Consider the following 6,336-nt stretch of genomic DNA (forward strand, 5'->3'; position numbering starts at 1 on the left):
AATAGATTTACTGATGCACTAACACAGAATGATTGCAATTGTCACAATAAAATATAGTACGAGTGATCATAATGAAAACGAGGAGTATTATATACTAGTTTTCCCGTTACAATAACAGAGTTCATTTACATATTATACGAAGAACTATGCATACTATTCGATGTCGATAGAAAACGAAAATAGTTAAGAACTGTACAGTACCTACAGTCACACTCTTTCTCTCTCTTTTTCCCTCTCGTTATGAGTCGGGTAAACGTATGAGACAAGAAATTGAAAACCGTCCTTACAGAGCTGCAGAGTTACACGCGTATCGGTTAGTTAGCCATAACTCAAGTAAGTCGCCACGGGGGGTAGTGCAGAATTTAATAACCATACCTAAAAAGACGGCGTAAGGAGGATATGGGTAGGGGTGGAGGTAGGGGGGGGAGGGCCGGGAGAGGGAGGGTGGGGACAGAAGTTGGTCGGTACTTCCGGATGCCTGCAGGAACGGCGCACTTGGTAAGACATGGATGTAATCTTGGTGACTCGTACGTTAAGACGGGACACATTCCAGGGACTAACAAATGCTACCCCACCCCGAGCAGCGCTTAAAGCTCGCCCTCGTCATTCCCCCTCGGAAATTTCACCCCGCAATCCATCCCCTCGCGTCTCGTTTCCGCAGAGCCTCTACGACATAATTCTAATTTTATTGCTAGCGCGGGCGGCAGTGCCGGAGAGTTTTGGAAGGCAAATTTATGGGCAATTTTTCTTATTAATTTTCATAAGTTCGACATGTGAGCCGCCCCCCGATCCTTTCGCGACAAAGCGCGGGCTCCTCCACCTCCTCCCTGCCCCTCACTCTCTCTTCTCGCCGTCCAACTCTCGGGGAAAACGGTGCTGTGTCCCACCACCCGTCGGTTATTGAAAGATGCTAAGATCTGCCAGTTTTGCCTCGCCAACTTTTTACGAGAATACTTCGTCCCGGAGTTTTCGCATCTAGTTACCACAGTATGAATCAGGGACCCCCGATCTCCGGGCTCGCACGCTCCTTTTCAAACTTCCTAAATTAAACGATTTCCTCTCGATCCATGCCGCCTTCGCTCAACCCGGAAGGACAACATCCCGGTACATCGACGATAAAGAAGTACAGACTGATGTACACGTGCGGTGTATACCTGTAGGTACCCTTGTCAAACAGCTTTTGAACTGTTTAGTCAAGTCGACGGCACTTCGTACCGCCGCTTCTTCATCCTGAGATTTTTATCACCCCAAGTCTAATCGTAAAAGGTTCCGAGCCAGCGTTATAAGGGGATGTTAATTTTCAGCGTACTACTGCGACTGTAATCAGCAAGTTTGATTCGATCTAACCAATGTCAAGTTGAATCGGAAAAAAGTTCCACCAGCAAACGAATCGTAACTAAATCTAGGAGAAGAAAATATTCCAATAGTCTTTGACGAGTAATTAGTGTTCATCGGTTTGAAACCATATTCGGTTTTCGACATAAACACGATTTTCATGATAAAAAATGTTTCCTACCTCAAATGTATAAATAATCGTTTCCAACCACCAAGTGTCCGGAAATTTTCGCTAATTGCAGCTTATTTTGCTTTCTCGTGGATTCCTTGCTGTATGGATTTCAGACAGATTTCTTCAACAAAATTGTTGTATAAAACAGACGATGAATCAATACATAAGCAAGCGAATAATCAATTTTCAGTAAACCTTAAATAATTTCTAAAGCTACCGAAAATCTCAATAACTATATACCTCTATTTAATCCAGAGAACGGGGAATCAGTAGAAAATTACGAAGGTGTTGAGACCAGAAAAATTGATGTGACTTCCTTGTAGCTCCGACGCTCACTGCGAAGTTGGTTTTGAAATACTGTGATTTTTGCGCGGTTTGAGAAACAGGGCGAACAATAAATCTCGCCCAGAGGATTGAAGAATGGGGAATGAAGACGTCGACGTGGCGATGTGACGTTCGAATTCGGAGAGGCGCCGTGACGCATGGCGCGGGAAAGAAATGGTCGATACAAGTAAATGTCGCGAGGTTAAAATTGCATGCCAAACTTTGCCTGATTTGTTTGTAACGTAACAAATTGGGAACAAACAGCAGAAACGGAGGCACTGGCATAGAAACAGACAAACATACGGGCTGTTATTCAGGTATGTTCACCCCCTTAGATAAACGCGATGCAATGAATAAAAGAATAAAACTCACGTCGAACAGTTGCGATAACACAAAAACTTGTCGTGCAAAATCTTATGAATTTCAGGGAAATAAGGAACCGCGTACAGTATTGTTAGACTTTTCTAACTTCAATATACCAGCGTTCCAAATCTTTTGAAAGTTTTGCAGTGACTTACTCACTTAGCAGTAATACTTAACTACTAAGGATAATGATGTCGTGAAGTTATTTGTTATCACCACGTTCGTCGGCCTGATTTTGTTCGCTAAGAAATGTTCACTCCCTGATTGATTGGCTGGAGATTCTTTTGCGTAATAAGATCGTGAAAGTTTTCCATAAAACGGACTAAATGGGGCCAACTGGCAAATTAACTTATTGTGAATCGGACAAAAACCACCACTTTATTGGGTTAAAATAATCCGGCAAATGTTTGCGTCATTTGATGTAACAATTTGATTTTAACAAACCCCTCGTACCGATCAATGAACGCACACGAGTGAATTAGAGCTGTCAGTATCGGGTATTTAATTTGAGTCTTTTTCATCCACGACTCTAATGACAAGAGCCAAAATCAAAAATTATTACACTGGAACTGAAATTTTACCCAACTTAGTTGACTTTAAAACTTGAACTGCTTGGTGCAGTTGACAGATTTTGTGTGATTAATGTTTGATTCACAATAAAATCTTTCATTTTATTCTCATTCAATGTATAATCGAACGGGCCTCGCGTCTATCCAACCGTTCGTGTCTTGAAGACTGCATGCACTTACCAGTCTTATCACGCTATTTTTAGACGAGAGCTGTAATCTGCAACTAACAATAAGTGAATAAAAGAAAATAAGTCACAAAAGTTGTCAAAGGACTTTTAAAAAAACTTTTCTATCAATTACCTAATCAATAAAGAAAAATCTTCTTCTTTTTTAACCATCTCGTGAATTGTCACGGGCTTTATTGTAACTCACGGTGCAGATGTGAACCAATTTAACCTCGTCTAACTGACGTTTGAAACGTTTAAAAACTTTCCGAGTCACGTTCAGGTGGATTTTATTAAATTTCGCCGGTTTGCATAATTAGCCGCGGGATTATCCCGTTCCAACTTCAAACGGTGCAACAGCGACCTTCGGAGAGCAAAACGAAACGGGTAGGAGCTGTATAATTATCGTATGCATTAAGCGGAGAAGGGTAGCCGAAAATTTTGGCATAGTATTTCAGCCTGCAGCCTACTCAGGCACCGTAAAGTCGACACCGAGACTCAAGTTCCTAACGAGAACCTAATTAAACAGGTGATATAAGTCGCAGAGCACCATAAATGAAATATTTTATTAACTAGAGGCGCAACCTCGAGAGATAATCGCAATGGAACAAATTATCCGGTCACGTGATCGTTCTCTGTTTTCTCAAGTCGTTTTCATCCTCTATCTCACTCCTTCTTTCTCGTCATTTTCCGCATAATCCAATCAAACCATAACTCCTCTTCTGTCCCAAGGATTAGCCGATAATCCGCCGAGTGAAAAAAAAGCCACGAGCTCTGTGCCACTTCGTTAAAATACGCCGTACTCTAGCTCATAGCTATTAGGTTCACCGGAACGGTTGGAAAACTTGGAAATGAAGAACAGAAAAAAACTACCTTTGGTAGAATGAAAATATCATTCGGGAATCAACAGCGCAGCTGTTGCGTTCGATAATCGATACACGCAATTTGAAATCCCTCAGCGAATGAAAAGACGCGATTTAAAAATTTCGTATCAAGTTATGACGCATAGAATATGGATTAAGCTTCTGCGATTCATCGATTAATCGTTATAGACTTCGATTTATTACTCATTCAACTGATCAGTCATCCGTTTTATTCAAATTTCGGTAAGTCGTTTCTTCGATTAATCTATTAGTCGCACAGAGCTGCGATATTGATTAATTGCTCAATTTTCGGATTCACGCATTTCTCTTTCCTTTCGAAATTGAATCAACTTTTATCACGTTTATTTCGAAATTACGGCCATACTAAATTAAGCTCGCTAAAATCCCGCGTGTGGTGGATGAAAATTGCCAAGAAATAAGCTGACCAAATTTTTTCTGGACAAGTATTTCATCGCCGAGAACCAAGGAGAGCTGTAAGGTTCGCAAGATTGCTCGAACAAGGGGCCGAAGGGTACTCGGACGAACGGGAACGGGCGTATAATTTTTGCAAATTTTTCTCCCAACCTTCGCTGCAGCTTTACGGCCGAGTCTGATACCCATGCACACCGCCTCGTGACACGAGAGAAGTTTACGTCCCGCGTGTGTCTAGTATTGAGCTGTCAGCGCCGACTGTGTTCGGTCATACATCACAAGAGCGCTTGTTCGCCCAAGTCGACCTCCTCATCCCCGGAGGTCTCGGAGAGGTCGCCGAGGTCCTGGGGGATACCCGAGAGGGCGAGTATTGAGAGTTTGAGCGGGTCTTGGCGCCCCGCATTTTCCTATAACGGATGCGCAGCGTCCGAAATCGTCTTACGACTCTTACCTTATACCAGAAAAGGACGCGATGGAAGGATTTAAAATTATCCTGGCTTAATACTTGACCAAAAGGGCAAAGTTTTCTCGTCGCTGTATCAGCGAAACGCGCATTTCGCTATCCTCAAATTATATTTATTCAATAGACTACGAACTAGTTGCTCGAATTTCGAGGTAACAAATTTTGAAACGTATCTATTGCTGAACCCAGTAATTACAGCTCGGACAAGATTTTTTTTAACAATTGCACTGTAAGCTAGTCGAGTTGCGTTCAGCTAAAAAAGTTCCCTCAATGTTTGAAAAAAATTTAAAACACTGCAGTTTAAGTTAGATTTTGAATAATAATAATAATGTATTTCCTTATAAATCACAAAAACGTCGCCTGTAAATTATAATTATTGAATATCTCGACTTTTTGCAACCAGTAACAATTTCGAGAAATAATCCGTCTCGAACGATTTTCAGAAAACCCACTTAACGATGAGATGATTTTTTACTAAAATCTCTCAAACTGTACACATTTTCCGAATTTCAAAAAATAACCAAACAATCTGATGTCGATCGCCATTGTTAAAAGCAAGGTGCTTACGGTTGATACTGTGTGTTTAAAATTTTTCCCCGAAACACAGATAATTTTCTAATCATTTAACTCGATTATTTCTTCAATTATACTCTGAACTTATCTTTCGTCTTATCATGTTTTTCTCGCGACATATTTATGACTCGGTTGTACGTGTCACGTAGATACCTAAAACAGTCAGAGGCATCCGATCGTATCAATACCTAGGCAATTTCTTCCTCTGCTTGTGAGATTTTGCGATGTTAAATCCGCGCCGGTGATAACGAATTCAGATTCCGATGCAGGGGAGAGGATGACGAAAGGGAGGCTTGAATACCTCGAATATTTTCTTCCCTGACATTTTCTCTTCTCCTTTCGATCCTCGTTTCGATAACATATACAAGCGAAAGCAACCTCGTGAATTGTCGACAATTCGTGGCAACGCGTATAAATACATACGGTGTGTTCTCACATGCAGCACCTACACGCGCGCACGTAAGTTATCGTAGAAAAAATACACAGGGGAAAGCCGTTCGCTTTGAAAAAGAGCCGATTCAACGGCCCTCGTTGTACGTAAGGCGCAATTGTCACCCAACGTTATCAGCGTTACGCGTCGTTCAAGAACTTCAAACACCTGCGACAAGCGAAGATGAAAAGACAATGTTACGCCCCTGTCGCCTATCGAACACACGGCCGTACTTCCTGGAACTTATTCTGTTTTTTTTGTGGTTTTAACCCTTCGTCTGAATACTTTTTTTTTACATCTTTGGTCTGTACACTGTTTCGAAGTGTTCTAGGCTTTCAAGAAATCAGAAGAAATTCAGGGTTTCTTCTCAAAGTGTTGACTACATTATCTAAAAGTCGGTTGAATCAAAAGTTTGGAAGTATTGTTCATAAAAATTGATACTTATAAAATGACTGTTCCCTATAAGACTCGTTGTTCACACGGAGGGTTAAGATAAACATGAGAATCACAAAAATTATTCTAATAATTGGTTTTCGTAAAAAAAATCACCTTTTCGTTGGCACTATGAGTGTTCAAGCTTGCGGTAAGTCTGGGTATAATTTATTCACTGTAAGAAATTTTTGTGAAGTGTTACATATTTCTTTACAT

The sequence above is a fragment of the Neodiprion pinetum genome, chromosome 6, assembly GCF_021155775.2.
Source record: "Neodiprion pinetum isolate iyNeoPine1 chromosome 6, iyNeoPine1.2, whole genome shotgun sequence".
In the NCBI taxonomy this organism is placed as follows: domain Eukaryota; kingdom Metazoa; phylum Arthropoda; class Insecta; order Hymenoptera; family Diprionidae; genus Neodiprion; species Neodiprion pinetum.